A 17,296-nucleotide genomic window follows, 5' to 3' on the forward strand; every position below is an offset into this window, starting at 1 on the left:
CACTCGGTCTTTCCTGTGTTCTCGGAGATGATGGAGGCCTGGTCTAGGGAATTGTCTTTAAAAACAAAATTTACAGGTATTAAAGGTTTCTGATTTCTCTGATGAAGACTGGTCAGCAGGGCTCGGTCAGATTCACTTATATCTCAGGGTTGTAAGAGCATTTTAGAACTGCGCAGCTGCCCTTTTAGCCACCACCAGTGGTTCTGGTGTCCCCAGAGAATTTGGGGGAAATCTCCCAAAGGCCCCATATGGTTGGGAGGAGTCAAGGAGCCCTGGGAAGAAATGTAAAGCCGTTAACCAGAAAGATGTCCTGAGCCAGGAGCTCAGAGGCAGTGATAGGAAATGGTTGCAGATTTGGAACCTGGGGCCAACTTCACCACGAGGGACAAAATCTTCAACGCTTGCTGATCGGTCAGCACGTTGGACCCTCCCCTGTCCAGCCCTGTCTGCCTCTTTCCCCACTCTGAACCCTGCCTTCTGCTTTACGACTCATGCTACCTCACGGCCCCAGTCTCCCCATTGTACTAGCCTGAGATGACCACAGTCCCCTTAAGTAGTGGTGACAGGGAGAGAAGTTTCAAGGACAGTCAAAACAAAAATAATGCTCCCCAGAGGGTGGACTCCACACCAGGCCTGCAAAGTGCTTTATGTACATTAACCTTAACCCTCTGTAGAGAGTGGGCGTCCATTTTACTGGACCAAGATTCAGAGAGGTTAAGCGACTTACTCAGGGTCACACAGCTAGGAAGAGTCAGAATCCAAATTCAGGTCTGATGGGTTCCAGAACCCACAGCAAAGAGGACAGAGTAGAAGTGGTCTTTCTAGTCATGAATACCAACATCACTGCTCAGTTATCCCTGTGCTTGGTGTGATCTGTGGGATTCTGCGTTCTGGGTGCTGTTAGCCCCAGATGGAGAAGCTAGAGCACAGAGATTTTGAGTGAAATATCTACGGTCCCAAACAGGTCAACAGAATAAAGCAAGATGTGGGTGGTCCATTAATTCATTCCCTCTTTGCAAAAACTGCCAAGAGATCCAATCGATTCCATGAAAAATATCAACTCAGGGAAACACGTCAGTCAAACTGATAAAGACGTCAAACATCAAGACACGTGTTTGTCTAGTGAGCCAAGTGTAAGAAATGTGGGTGGGTGATGTCTTCGAATGCTGGGCAGGGTGATGCTCCTATTCACAGGATCACAGATTCCAGAGTAGGGAGACATCTGGAAAGTCAGAGGGCCTAGCCCTTACTGCATCCCTGACAAGCCATCGGCCAGCTCCTGCCCAATACACACAGTGAAAGGGAATTCACATTTTCAGGGACTGTGAATTCTGCTTCTGGACATTCTGACTTCTGGTCAATAGAAGTAGAACTTCAGTATTCCCAGCCTGAGTTCCTTTAGATGCAAATGAGGCCACCATAAGAGTCCAACACTTTGGGACCCTTTGGGAATGCCAAATGGTCTAGCCACTTTGGAATACAGGTTGACCCTTTCTTATAAAGTTAAATATATGCTTACCATAGGGCCCAGTGGTCCCACCCTTAGGTATTTCCCCAACGACAACATGCGTCCACACTAAAAGTTGTATGCGAATGCTTCATTCTTCATCATCAAAAACTGGAAACAATGAAACATCAACAACAGTAGTCCGCCGATTGGCAGATGGATAAACAAACTGTGGTGTGCCCATACCTGGGATGGTACTAGCATAGCAAGAAAAAAAGAACATAGGACTGATAGGTACGACGTCATGAATAAATCCCAAGAGCCTTACCTAAGGGAAAGAAATCACACTCAAAGGCTACATATGCTATGATTTCATTTATATGACATCCTGGAAGAGACAACAAACAGAACGTATACATATACTGGGACAAAAGAGATTGGTGGTTGTCAGGGGCTGGGGATGCAAGTGAGGTACTGACTTCAAAGAGGCATGAGGGGATGTTTCGGGGTGATGGAAATGCTCTGTATCTTGATTGTGCAGGTGATTTTACAACTTTATGCGCTTGTGAACATTTATTAAATTGTACATCTTAAAAAGCTAAATTTTAAGTCTGACTTAAGGAAAATATTAAAAAAAGACACAGATACAAAATTGAATCACTGGATGGCCTCCATCTGTGTGGCTGCAAAAGCTTGGTCCTCATGGTGAGAATGGTAATGAGAGGACCCCTGCTCCGGAAATCTACAAGGGTTCCCGTCCACGAGGGCCTGAATCCGTGCAGCCGCTGCCAAAAACCTGGCCACTACTCTCTTATGGGCCAATAATTCTGATATTCCTGCAGCTCTGTCCGGGGCTCTATCTCTGAAGCTGCATTTGGTCTGAAGTCTGTGTCAAGGCCTTTCCACCCCAGGCTGCTGATGTGCTCCCTGTGCTCCAAGCTTCTTTTTTTTTTTGCGGTACGCGGGCCTCTCACTGTTGTGGCCTCTCCCGTTGCGGAGCACAGGCTCCGGACGCGCAGGCTCAGTGGCCATGGCTCACGGGCCCAGCCGCTCCGCGGCATGTGGGATCCTCCCGGACCGGGGCACGAACCCGTGTCCCCTGCATCGGCAGGCGGACTCTCAACCACTGCGCCACCAGGGAAGCCCCAAGCTTCTTGACTGTAATTTCTTTTTCCTGCCAAGATGGAAATGGTTTCTTTTTCTTGGCTGTCTACTCCTTTGCGGTTCTCTCTGAAGAATTGCTTGTGTCCTTAAATCTCATGGCTTTTTTAATGTTTACACAAGACACTTTGCTCTTTATACACATGTCACCAGGGTGCCTGGGACTGAGGCAGATTAAAGCAAGGCCACCACCATGCTATTCCCAGTACCTCCACTCTCACCCTTGATGCCCAGACCCTGGGGCGATGTCCAGCACTCCAGGGTTTTTCTACCCTCGTTGCAGATTCTCCTTTGCTTCTTCCTTTCAAATTTAGCTTCTCTTGGCATGTGCTTCACGCACACCCCAAATTCAGCATGCCCTTTTCTATGTCTGAACACCAAGTTTTTCTACGGTTCAAGTTCTTTCCCCAGAATATTCTAACACTCTATGCAAATTAGCGTTGTAAATAAATTTTGGGCTTGGAGGAGTATGCCTAACTTCAGATGTTTGCGATAGTTCAATTCTAATTTTGGCTAAAACCTTTTTTTTATTATTATTATAGTGAAGATGTTTTTGCCTCTAGCATCTTCTGTGTATTGTCCCCATTCTTCTCCTCTTCTGCTGAGCTGAGCAAATCTAATGCCTCTTCTGGTGACAGGGCTTCAGCTACTTGAAGACAATGGTCATGTTTTTCTGGACTCTTCTATCCAGGCTGGCTTAGCAAGAAGGCCATGTCTGTTGAGAAGACTTCATCTGGAGCCCTGAACTAAGATGTGGACCCTGGAGGAGAGAAGAAAATAGAAAAAAAGAGAGGGAGAGGTGGCTCAGCAAAGGACAAGCAGAGGCACCCACACCAGCAGCCCCGGAAGAGGGACAGCCCTGGACCCACCTTTGCTTCCTATGCAGGAACAACCTGTCCTTGCCACGTCATTACTGAGCAAAAAATCTCCTTCCCATCAGAGAATCTGGAGTGAAATGATACTACCCCTGAAAGTTTTCCATGGAGTTATTGGCATGTTTTTGAATAAATTATTTTTACTTTTTGGCCCCAAAGTGAATTTAGCATCTCCTAGGAGTATCAGCTTAGGCTGGATTTGGGGTAGAGGCTTAGAAGGAGGAAAAGTCCTGGTTTTAATGGAAGAAACACCCCCAGACATGTGGGGAAAAGACTCAAAAACTAAAACAGAGAGGCGTAGTGTACCCAGCCCTCCTCAAAGCACCTGGGAGTTGGCACTGTGTGTGCAATTCTGGTGCTCAATCAAGGTTGAAATATAACCCAAACATTGGTGAGTCCAGGGGCCAACTCCCTACATTTCTGGAATGGTCTCACTGAGAATTAGAAATACACTTTATGGATCAGAATTCCTCTTAGTCTTTACCACCCAGGCTGCCTCTTCTGTCTTTATTGGACAAGACCGACCCCATTCTGAGCACAGCAATGTTGTCTGAGCACAGATGGAGACCCCCTTTCCTCCCTCTTCAAAATTCTTTCCTGGAGAGGGCCCTGTGTTTATTTGGAAGAAATATTTTGAGTTACTGTGGGTGCAGGGTGACACCCAAGGGTATGCTCAAGTAACAAAAGAGGCCTTCGGAACTCGTGCATGTAGGACAAGGAGGGGGATTTGTGTTGTTCCTGGGAGGGGAGAGAGGAGAGAAAAGAGTAGAAAGAGGTGAGAGAGAAGCCAGGATATGGAAGAGACCTGGACGGTGCTCCTAACTCCTGGAAGGTTTAATGTATAAGTAAGTTATTAAACTCACATTATGGACTTAGTGATGAGTAGACTAGAGAAGGGTTGAATATTGTGCCTAAACTTGAGGGCTAGAGGCCAGAGACTGTGGCAGGGATGCAGGAACTATCAGTCTGAACCTGAGTTACATCTGTTTCTTTGTTTATTTTACCCATTGAACTTGAGCTCCTTCCTCTGGTGGCTCCACCTTTGCATTTCCAGTGCCTAGCACACTGCCTGAAACATAAAAGGCCCTCAATCAATGTTGTTTAAAAGAAAGAAGGATGGAAAGATAGGAAGTAAAATCTTCTAATTTTGCAAGTAATAAAGAGTAAAAGATAATTGAGACTGTCTCAGAAACTTCAAAGATAATTGAGACTGTCTCAGAATCTTCAAAGATAATTGACACTGTCTCAGAAACTTCAAAGTCTCAATATTGGTTTCTTGTAAAGCTTTCTGATTCATTCAAAGGAAAATGGGATCTGTTAAACTTCTCTTAAAACATTGTCTCTTTTATCTTGACACTGTCTCTTCTTTAAGTCCAGCCCAGAGGCACCTGCTCCTTGAAGCCTCTTCTATGTCCCTGACTGGACATCACGGTACATGACCTAGAATCACGGAAAATTAGGATTGAGAAGGGACATTAGAAGTCTCTTACAGGGACTTCCCTGGTGGTGCAGTGGTTAAGAATCTGCCTGCCAATGCAGGGGACACGGGTTCGAGCCCTGGTCTGGGAAGATCCCACATGCTGCGGAGCAACTAAGCCCATGTGCCACAACTACTGAAGCCCGCACGCCTAGAGCCTCATGCTCTGCAACAAGAGAAGCCACTGCAATGAGAAGCCCACGTACCGTAACGAAGAGTAGCCCACGCTCGCTGCAACTAGAGAAAGCCCGTACACAGCAACGAAGAACCAATGCAGCCATAAATAAATTTAAAAAAAAAGTTCACTATATATTAAAAAAAGTCACTTACAGATAATCTGATTCCTGGACCTTTCTTATGTCACTTAATACTTTCTATCTTAGTTTGTTTGTTTTCTAAAATGTCTTTTACTTTATTCTTTATTTCATTTTATTTTATTTTACATCTTTATTGGAGTATAATTGCTTTACAATGGTGGGTTAGTTTCTGCTTTATAACAAAGTGAATCAGTTATACATATACATATGTTTCCATATCTCTTCCCTCTTGATTCTCCCTCCCTCCCACCCTCCCTATCCCACCCCTCCAGGCGGTCACAAAGCAATGAGCTGATATCCCTTTTACTTTAAAATGAGGTCTCTCTGGGCCTGTCAACATAGATGTTGTTCCACACATGAATAAACCTAAGTTGAAAGCATGAAACATGATTGGCATAACGTTCGTGCTGGAAAGTGCTTTGCAAATGTTTTACAAGAAATAGATATTACTATTTCAAACCAATATGGCTTCCTGGTGAATGAAAGACCCTTTTGTTCAGTACAGCCCCTTGAGTTAGGATACGCAAAGTGGACTTGGAGTTTGGATTTGGAGCAGGAATTGGAAGAAGTCCAACTGGCATTCCAGTAGTAGCGGTGAAGGGCCATCTGGGAGGGAGCAGAAGAGGTGAGGCAAAAATCGATGGGCCAGTGAGATGCTGAGAGTTGAGGGTGAGGGGTGACATGGCAGGGAAAGCATGCTGTGGCAACATCTGAGAGTCAAAGTGGGGCATGTCCGTGCTCTCATGATGTAACCTTGCCCCCTTCTCCATTTCCTGCAAACCTTGAGTTGGATTTTTGAGCAAAGTGGACAGTTTCCCCAGGAACTCATAGACATCTTGAGAAAGGCATTGATCTTCAACAGGATGTACAATAGAGGTATGAGAAATCCTACCTAGAGCTTAAAAGCAGGGAGACCCCAGCAGATATCTGGGTTACACAAGATTACTTAATATGTTGGAAATCTATGTATATACAAATAAGTGTTTCTTCTCTACATCATCACCTTGAAATTTACATATTTAAAAACCGGAGATAGAGATAAAATTTATACATAAATAGTCAAATCTCAGCTGTAAAGTACAAAACATCAATTGAGTGTCTTTCATATAGTTTTTGTCTTTCTCTGGTATAAATTTGGATGATGTCATTATTACACAAGAGAACTGAAGATCATCACCAATGTGAAGTGGGGACACTTGGGCAAAAAGATGGTGTTAGTGATATATTATCCCAACAGGTTCCACAGTAAAGTCTGATAAAAAGTTTTCACACCTCATTATACACCCAAAGCAGAAGATATGGATGTGGCATATCTACAAACCAATCCTGAACCAGGAGCCTGGTGAAATCTAGGGCTGTCACACTTCCAGTGCCATAGGAGAGAATTACTGCTATGATAAGCTGTGAGGCAATCCCTAGCCAGATGGCTTTATTTCTGGAAAGACCTTGCTGGAAGATGAAATTGCTCCAGGTCTTCTTCATGATCAGATATGCTATTTGGTAGTTCACGGTGCCAGTGAGAGCAGCTGTGTAGCCGGTACATTATAGGTATTTCCTCTGATACCTCGTCCATTCTTATCCATAGCAATCGCCCCCGTGATTCATGCTGTTATTCCTCCATTGCTCCAGAGGTTAATGAGAGTGCTGGGCCTAAATCTCCTCTGTGCATACATGGTGACATAGACAACGAAAGCTCCTGGGCTTGCATGAGGCCAGTGTGTTGGCAGGACTACATGGCAAGTGACTTGTTCACCAATCTGTCCATTTTCTTATGGTGGGGTTTCTGGTTCAAAATGACACTTTCAGCTTTCTCATAGGATAGAGCAATAAGGGAGTTAAGTCTGTGCCCAAATTGATGAACAAGATAGTACTGATGCCAGTGATCAGGGAAAGCCCAACAACAGTGTAGATCAAAAAAAAATGCAAAGCTTGGCAATGTTCTGGGTCAGAGTATAAGCAATAATCTTCTTTAGGTTGTCAAAGATTAGGTGGCCTTCCTCTACCCTGTGGTTAGAGATGCAAAGACATCACTGTCATCCAGTAAGACTGTGTGGCCTGCACTTTTGGATCCATTAGAACCTGCTACCCTCATGGCAATCCCAACATCTGCATCCTTTAGAGCTGGAGAAGCGTTAAGTCCATCCTCTGTCACGGGAACAAGTGCATCTGTCTCTGACAGCCCACATCAGTGATTGGCTTCTGCTGGAGGAATGTCTGAGCAAAGGTGGTTTCCAAGTACTTGGTTAAGAGCTCATCCAAGGTGCTCTTGATTTATGTCCTTCAGCTCCATACTGGACATCACAGTGGCTTTACCCTATTTGTGTACTTGCTCCATAGCAAGGTTGAGGCTTTTTCAATGTCTTCCACCATCTATCTCACTGTTGGCTGGAATGATACCTGGCAATAGTGTTGGCTGTGAAGGGATGATCACTTGTGACCATAACAACCTTGACCCCAGCACTCTGATATTTGGTAAGTACCTCAGGCACAGTGGACCGAAAGGGATCAGTCCTTGACAAGAGCCCACAAATCAGAAACTGGAGGTGGGAAAGGTCATGACATCTGTCAAATGAGTAGGCTTCTGGGAACTTGATTGCTGGCAGGAAGAGGTGACAGAAACCCAGAATGTGGCTCCTCCAGAACCCCTAACTCCATGTACATGGTGTGGAAGGCCTTAGCTGTGCCCTTGACCCGAGGCTGCTCTAGGACATCAATAATGATGGTGCTGCACTTCTCTAGGATCTTCTCAGGGGCCCCTTCATCATCGTGAGGCAGCATCTGTCACTGGGGTCATCCATCTCATGTATGGGGGCTGAAATTTGTTGGTAGAATCAAAAGGGATTCCAGGCACTTTGCAGTCTCATTTCCTAATTTCTATCACATCCCCCAAAATGACCTCTGAAAATGACCTCCAACCACAACTTTCTCCATGATGGTTTCTTGTGTCCTTGTTTGAGCTCAGCTTGGTTATACAGTGTTATTATCTTGAATAAGGAGGCCCAGATTCCAGGGCTTCAGGCAAGGAGTTGGTTTTTCTGTTCGTCATGTGTCAGCCACATAGATCTGCTTGTCACACCGCACATGGGTTCTGTTGTGAGTCTGAGGGTCGATCTTGTCAGAGCAAATGATAAAGGCGGAACTGAGGTCTTCACTGCTTCCAGGTTCATCTCCAGGCAGTTCTTGGCCACCTGTTTTTCTGTCATTAATGGAGTGACAGTGGCAATCACCAGGAGGTCCTCAGGTGCATGGGCCACAGTGACACCAATGAGGAAGGTGGTGGAGTCCAGGACATACTTCATGGACACTGTGATAATAAAGAAAAGGATGCTGGTGAAGTGGCCACTTCTGCCACAATACAAACAAAGTGCTCAATCTCAGTGGCAATGGCTGTCTTCCTATTGCCAATTCCTGAAGCCATTGAGGCAATCTGTCCAATGATGGTGTCATTGCCTGTGTTGGTGATTGTGCCAGTTGCCACACCTTTAAAATAAGTTGTAGAAGAGAAGCCAGTGTTCTTTGTTTCAAGGGGATTGCCATGAGTAAAGTCACGGGAACAGGAGTGGGGCTCAGACCTCCTAGTGAGAGATAAATGATCTGTTTTAGCTCACTGAGAAGCCAGCCACCTGATATCCCTAGGAATTTGGTCTCCACCCTTAATCTCCACCATGTTCCGGACGATTAGCTACTCTTCAGGGACTGTACTCTCCCTTGCATCCCAGATGACAAAAACTTGGAGAGGAATAATTTACTGAATCTTAACATTATGCTGGTGCTTTTCACTTATTGGAAATAAGCAAATATCACCCCAACCAGAGCAAGCACAGAACCCAAATACACACTGTCTAAGCATGCGCACCTATCATTGAAGTACTCAATTCCAAATGCAAGCCAGCATAGGACAGCTCCTGTCCATAGAAGGATGGGGAAGCCCCACACCATCTACTGGGAAATCTGACAATCCCTCATGTTTCTTTGAAAGGCCTGAGTGTACTGGGGCTGTCCTGAACCAAGAGCTCTTCAGCTGTCATGCTGGACAGCACTGTATCTCATTTGGACCATAGCTCTCTTCCAATTCCTTATTGCTCAATTTCTGATCCTCTAGGTGAATTCTTTCTTGCGTTCCTCTTTCTAGTGATTCTTTATGAGTTCCTAGCAGTTGTACTTCAGGATCTGGTACTTCTCCTGGCCATCCCCACTGGGTGTTTTCTCTATGTCTTTAGTTCCACTGAGCTTCACAGAGTAAGTTTTTGGTGTTGTTTTGCCCATGATGCTGATGACACGGGTGCTTGTGGAATGAAGTTGGTCACAGAAGGGCACAGTTCCAGGGTGTGAGCTGTACTAAGGGCCTGGAACTAAGGGGTCCAGCTGCAGTAGTTTGAGGTGGGAGACCTGAAGGGCCAGTCTCAGACTGGACCCTGTGCTGCTGAAGCCCAGTGGGTTCAGTGCCTGCTCATAGTTTTCTATCTTATTTCTGCTCATTTAAAAATCTACTCTACCAGGTTGAAATCCTCCTGAGAGCAGAGCCTGTGTTTGTCTACCATTGTATTCTCAACACATGGGGATTCAAAATAGATATTTGTTGAATGACTAAATGATCTCATAATTTGTGACCTGTGGGTTTTGGCCATCTCTTGACAAAGTAATATTAGCCTCTGACTAGAAGAGATAGAGCCTGGACGAATGTGCTTCATAAAGAGAGGAGCTTGAACCAGGTCAGCATGTCTCAGCTGAAGCCTCTGGAAATCTTTGCAGGGAATGAGATACACAAGTCAATCTGAGCCTCAGTTTCTGCATCTGTAAAGTCAGGATGAAAATAGGGGAAAGGCAATATTTACCTCTTGGGGTTGTTAGAATTAAATGAGATAATGCACATAGAGCACTTAGAACTATTCCTTGTACTTAGTAAGCACTCAAATTTAGTTATTAATGTTAATATTACAATACATGATCATAATAAAAAAGTAATGTCTTGTAGGGACTGTAGATTCTGTAGCTCTATTTCATTCTATTTGTCAACTATTAACTGCCTATGACACATGAGAAATTGTGGAGGAGGAAAAACATTTGTCTGATTTACCATAACTTACTAACCCAGAGATGGTGAGCCACCAGCAGCATCATCTTTGTCCCTGCAGATAGACTGCTCATTCTAGCTCACGATGACATTTTTGGTAGTTATTGACTTTGGAAGGTTCATATGGTGGTCTTTCAGCCACCTTCTCAAGAGAAACAGATATATGCATCACCCTTTATGGAGCTCTTTGAAGGAAGGGAACATGTTCCCTTCATCTCATTATGCTGCACACCTAGAACACACAGGAGATGCTAAATACACTTTTTTTTTTGGTAACATCTTTATTGGAGTATAATTGCTTTACAATGGTGTGTTAGTTTCTGCTTTATAACAAAGTGAATCAGTTATACATAAACATATGTTCCCATATCTCTTCCCTCTTGCATCTCCCTCCCTCCCACCTTCCCTATGCCCCTACTCTAGCTGATCTCCCTGTGCTATGCGGCTACTTCCCACTAGCTATCTATTTTACATTTGGTAGTGTATATATGTCCATGCCACTCTCTCACTTTGTCACAGCTTACCCTTCCCCCTCCCCATATCCTCAAGTCCATTCTCTAGTAGGTCTGTGTCTTTATTCCTGTCTTACCCCTAGGTTCTTCATGACTTTTTTTTTTCTTCTTAGATTCCATATATATGTGTTAGCATACGGTATTTGTCTTAGTCTCTTTCTGACTTACTTCACTCTGTATGACAGACTCTAGGTCCATCCACCTCACTACAAATAACTCAATTTCATTTCTTTTTATGGCTGAGTAATATTCCATTGTATATATGTGCCACATCTTCTTTATCCATTCATCCGATGATGGACACTTAGGTTGCTTCCATGTCCTGGCTATTGTAAATAGAGCTGCAGTGAACATTGTGGTACATGACTCTTTTTGAATTATGGTTTTCTCAGGGTATATGCCCGGTAGTGGGATTGCTGGGTCGTATGGTAGTTCTATTTGTAGTTTCTTAAGGAGCCTCCATAGTGTTCTTCATCGTGGCTGTACAAATTCACATTCCCACCAGCAGTGCAAGAGTGTTCCCTTTTCTCCACACCCTCTCCAGCATTTATTGTTTCTAGACTTTTTGATGATGGCCATTCTGACCGGTGTGAGATGATATCTCATTGTAGTTTTGATTTACATTTCTCTATTGATTAATGATGTTGAGCATTCTGTCATGTGTTTGTTGGCAATCTGTATATCTTCTTTGGAGAAATGTCTATTTAAGTCTTCTGTCCATTTTTGGATTGGGTTGTTTGTTTTTTTGTTATTGAGCTGCATGAGCTGCTTGTAAATTTTGGAGATTAATCCTTTGTCAGTTGCTTCATTTGCAAATATTTTCTCCCATTCTGAGGGGCTACAGTAATCCGGACAGTATGGTACTGGCACAAAAACAGAAATATAGATCAATGGAACAGGATAGAAAGCCCAGAGATAAACCCACGCACATATGGTCACCTTATCTTTGATAAAGGAGGCAAGAATATACAATGGAGAAAAGACAGCCTCTTCAATAAGCGGTGCTGGGAAAACTAGACAGCTACATGTAAAAGTATGAGATTAGAACACTCCCTAACACCATACACAAAAATAAGCTCACAATGGATTAAAGCCCTAAATGTAAGGCCAGAAACTATGAAACTCTTAGAGGAAAACATAGGCAGAACACTCTATGACATAAATCACAGCAAGATCCTTTTTTTTTTTTTTTTTTGCAGTACGCAGGCCTCTCACTGTTGTGGCCTCTCCCATTGCAGAGCACAGGCTCCGAACGTGCAGGCTCAGCGGCCATGGCTCACAGGCACAGCCGCTCCGCGGCATGTGGGATCTTCCTGGACCGGGGCATGAACCCGTGTCCCCTGCATCGGTAGGCGGACTCTCAACCACTGCGCCACCAGGGAAGCCTCACAGCAAGATCCTTTTTGACCCACCTCCTAGAGAAAGGGAAATAAAAATAAAAATAAACAAATGGGACCTAATGAAAGTTAAAAGCTTTTGCACAGCAAAGGAAACCATAAACAAGACCAAAAGACAACCCTAAATACACTTTTGAATGAATGAATGAATCCTATTCATGGAAGGCATTGATACTGAACATTGGTTCAAAATAATTCAGAATCAGTGGTGATTTAGAAGCGATGGAATTGAACCCCTAAACTTCCTTAGAGACCTTTCCATATGGGGAAGTTCTCATTATGTTATGATGTATCCTGCAACCAGCAAACTTGTGCCCACTGAACCCGTTCCAGATGTGGATCCAGCAGCTCCCTCCACAGGGAAGAGAGCGTTAAACATCTGATTTGTTCTAATTAAAAGTCATTCAATCTGGGCTCTGGAGGGATAAAGTCTGATGTAACCCTCATCAACTTCATCAACAGGCCTTGATACATTTTAAGAGTTGAGCTGATGTGGCTTATCAAGGGACCTTAGCTACTATGACACCATGGCCTGGCTTGTTGCCCTCAGCCAAAGCCAAATGTTGGGTGGGTAGCTTGGCTCTCTCAATAGCTTGCTTGGCCCACTCTGGTGGTATGTGTCAGGGCAGCAAGAATGCATTGCCTAAGCTAGGAATATGGACTGTCTCTGAGGGCTGGAGGAAGAGGGTAATAGAGGGAGGGAGTTCTGATTCCGGTGGTGGAACAAGCGAACAGGTTGTCTAGAAGGACATGTAAGCAGTCCTTGAATCCAGCATCCTTGCTGTTATCCACAGTTACTCACAGCTAATGTATCATGGGTATTGTTCTAGGGCAGGGAAAGAGTGGAGCCAAACCAGGAGCAAATGACAAGGCACATTCCAGATCTGGTACATAGGTATAAACTTGATCTTGGAATACAGTGGACGTGGCTGGGGATGCCATAACTTAATCTTTATTGGAGTATAATTGCTTTACAATGGTGTGTTAAATTTAATCTTTGGATTAAAATTTAATCTTTGGAAAGAGATATGTTCATCCCAAGGATACCTTCAGGGCCTATCTTTGCAAAGAGACACATCCTAATTTGATGATTAGAAGGGCACTAGAAGTCCTGTCTTCTCCCCATCCCAGCCTTTCCCCATCCAGGCAAAAAAGGACCACGAATAATCTCATTCCTTTTCCCTTGCTGATTGTTAATTAATTTTAGCTTATGGAACATTTTTAATAAGAACAGGTTCACGTCACTGAATTGGAATTTGGGCTTGAAAGGCAGGACCTTAGGACTTTGAAAAGTTTTGTAGAAAAGGCATTGCCGTAAGGGCTCCTCTATTACCAAATGCCATTCCCACTGGAGGGAACGAAACCACTCCTCGAAAGTGACTCATCCTGCAGGTGACAAAGTGGCTGTGGTCTAAGTTTCTGGTGCAGTAAGCTTGATACTGTGAAGAATATGTTATTTACCCTCTTTGCTCAGCCATCTTAACTTTCTGACATCCCTAGAATATACCAGGATTTTTCCTGCCTACACACTCCACTGTCCTGGTCTTTGCACGACTGGCTTGTTTTTATTCTTCAAGTCCCTGCTCAAGGTCAGCTTCTCCAAGAAGCCTTCCCTGACCACTCAATGTCTAAAATAGGTGTTCAGCTCTACCTCCTCCATATGCTCTAGGACAGCCCTCTAGTTCTTTCTTTTCTGACCCTCTTCACAACTCTAATTGCATTTATGCGTTATTCACTTGTTTGTTGTCTTCAGAGTGTGAGCTCTATGAGGGCAAGCCTGTCTGGTTCACTGCTGTATTTTCAGGGTACAGGACCAACCTATTATAATTAGAATATTTAAGTCTATCATGCACACTTCAGTACTTTGGTAATTTCTGGGGATGTGAGTTGGACCCAGACTCTTAAAGCTTCAGGTCTAGTTGGGAAGACAGAAAATTTGTCAGTAGCACTTGTGATAAGTGCTTTGAGAGAGGGAGTACAGGGAGCTGCTGGAGAAACACCCAAACAAGTCTGCAGAAGTTAGAGGAGGCTTCCTCCTGGAAAATAGAAGCACTGAGACCCAAAGAAAGTAGAAATTAACCAAAGAGAGAAAGAGTTCTGGCAGAAGGGATAGCATGTGCAAAGGCCTTGAGGTGGGAAAAATGATGGCACTTCTGAGGACCTGGAAGTTTAGTAGGTATAAGAGGGCTAGCAGCAAGAGAAGAGGATGGAGACAGCAGTGCCTAGAGCACAGCGTGGTGAAGCTATACTAGATTTGGATTTTATTCTGTAGGAAATGGAGAGCTACTGAAGAGCTATAAGTAGAGAGAGGCATGAGTTGATGTTCACTTTTGAAGGATCACTCTGCTTTGTGGGGAGCAAGGGATTGGAGGAGCAAGACTAAAGAAAGGATAAACATATAAGGGTATATTGGTGGCCCAGGAGAGCAAAGATGGCAGCCTGGGCTAGGAAGGTAGCTTTGGGTATGGAGAGCATAGGAATGGTTCATTAATATTTAGGAGCAGGGTCTAAAGATAGATGATTGACTATGAGGGAAAGTGGAGTGTTGGAGTGCTTAGTGAGGCTTTGGTAGACATAAGGATGAGACCCATTTTACTTGGGCATCTGTGTGGGTGGTGATGGCATTCATGGAGATGGGAGAGCCAGGGGGAGGAGACATACCAAGTATGTCACCATCTTTGAGCCACCCTTTCTTTTCTCTTTCCCTTGGGAAATTCCAACTGCCCTAGAGACTAAGTGCTGTCTCCTTCTTGACTTTCCCTCTGAACCTTCCTCTGAACCACAGCACCAGGAACTAGCCCATACCCTTTGCCACTTGTGTATGTTGCTATGAATTATTTTATCCAAGTTAGTCTTGTCTTTCCAACTAGGTGCTGTGCTTATTGGTGGCAGAACAATTTGTCTCAGTGACTGCCATGGGGCTAAGTACATGGCCGATGCTCCGTCCTTGGGGACTGTGTTTGTCAGCCTTCTACAGAGAAACAGAACAAATAAGATGTGTCTATATCGAAAGAGATCTTTGTAAGGAATTGGCTCAGGCAATTATGGAGGCTGGCAAGTCCAAAATCTGCAGTGTGGGCTTGCAGGCTGGAGACCCAGGAAGAACTGATGGCACAGATGAATTCTGAAGGCAGTCTGCTGAAGAATTCCCTCTTACTCGGGGAGGCAGCTCTTTTTGTTCTATGCAGGCCTTCAAGTGATTGGATGTGGCCCACCTATATTATGGAGGGCAATCTGTTTTTTCAAATTTAAATGTTAATCTCATCTAGAAGCATCCTTCAATTGTTATAAGGAGTTAATGAGTCAAATATTTCTAAGGCACTTGGAGTGGTGTCTGGCACATAAGAAATACTGTGTAAAGCTGCATTCAATGAATAAAACCTGTCCAAAAAAAACAACAACCCATGCCCTTCAAGTTGACACACAAATTCACTATTACAGGGACTATAAGAGTGATTTTATGCAAATCATGATCATGCTTTTAGGCTAAATGAGTGGTCAGGTTGGCAAGGCTGTAACTTCTTGGATTTCACAGGCTTATATAGTAAAGTTGAAAGAGAATGCCTGGGCCCGGAGAGGTGAAGTGATTTTCCCAAGTTCACCCAGCAAGGTACTGCCAGTAGTGGAACCCAGGTTTCTAGACATCTAGAAACATTTGCATTTTTTATACTGCATCTCACAATGGACAATGTGTGTGTGTGTGTGTGTGTGTGTGTGTGTGTGTGTATGTGTGTGTGTCCCTGTCAAGGGGCCAAGATACCTCACTGGAACTGTGACTTGCAATTTTTAATTTGGAAATTATAAAACATGAAGAAAGGAGATACTTTTCTCCAGTTGTGTATTCTTTGTCACTGAGCTTCTAAAAACAACAGTTTTGGCTGGAATACAGGAAAGGTATGACACAACTTAAGGCCTTCATCAAAAATAACCAGTTCAGGTCACTGAACTGAGGCAGCCTCAGGCCTGGGAGCCCTGGACAGTCTGGATTTGCATGGATGCCTTGAGTCCTGAGGACAAAGTGGAAACCTGTCAAGTTGGAAGAGACAGGCAAGATTTAGGATCCAAACTAGAAAGGTGGGGGTGGCTCCAGGCCAGAGGTGCTCACCAGTCACCAGGCCTCACACAGGCCCAGAATCTAGAGTTCCAGCTTGGGATGAGTTTGGGATTTCTAGTTAAGCATAAGAAAATTAGGTAACCCATGGAATTTAGACCAGAATACTTGGGACACATTCTGGGTCAGGGAATAGCCTGTTAAACTCTGCTCCAGGGAACTGGGGTGTGACGATTGAGCCCAGGGTCTGAATGCCTTGTGTTTAATCTCTCTGTCTGTTTCTCCATCTCTCTGTCTCTCTCTCTCGTGGGCTGGAAAATGTGGCTGGTATGTGCTGCTCCTCTGAAGGCCTCGTAGGTCTGCCCATGAGGGCAAGCGGCACCAGGAGTCTAGCTTCTCAGGGGACCCTCCCTGCTCTCCTAGAAACTCTCTGGGCAGCAGCAAGAATTCAAAGCAGTTGGCCTCTTTCATAAAGCCTTTAATGCAGCAAAATTCAACATGATATATATATGTATATATATATATATATATATATATATGGACAGGCCTTGGAGGATGCTATAATAGGATTTGATCTGCATAGTTTCAGTACTTGTCAAGACAGTAGAATCAGATACCAATTATGTCCCCAGGATGCCAACTACCCAGATGGCAGAGAACAATCCATTTGTCAGCTTGGTCCACTGACATTCCAGAGAACAGAAATTCCCCAAATTTCTGAATTTGTGAAATGGTAGAGACTGGATTCATTGTGCTTTCTCTCCTCTAAAACTGCTGTATTTTATTTTCTTAGCTAAAAGGATTAGTACAAAAGAACTTGGAACCCCACAGATGTCACAAGGGAGAGCTCGGGAGTCAGTGCAATTTTGCAGCCACCTTTTCAGAGGCCCACACCCACCCCCCCAGACCCTCAGGCCATGCCTTGAGTGCCACATTTCAGAGAATACCTAATGGATAAATACATTAGGCACCAAGACCCTAGCTG

At 44.2% G+C, this 17,296-nt stretch overlaps 1 pseudogene; it reads right to left on the reverse strand.

Annotated features, from left to right (window-relative positions):
* Nucleotides 1-6,343: 6,343 nt before the first annotated feature.
* Nucleotides 6,344-9,810, reverse strand: LOC111172050 (potassium-transporting ATPase alpha chain 2 pseudogene; annotated as a pseudogene).
* Nucleotides 9,811-17,296: the final 7,486 nt, after the last annotated feature.

Source organism: Delphinapterus leucas, chromosome 8 (genome assembly GCF_059928025.1).
Source record: "Delphinapterus leucas isolate spDelLeu-1000000601 "Yukka" chromosome 8, BTC_Dleu_Yukka2, whole genome shotgun sequence".
Taxonomy (NCBI): domain Eukaryota; kingdom Metazoa; phylum Chordata; class Mammalia; order Artiodactyla; family Monodontidae; genus Delphinapterus; species Delphinapterus leucas.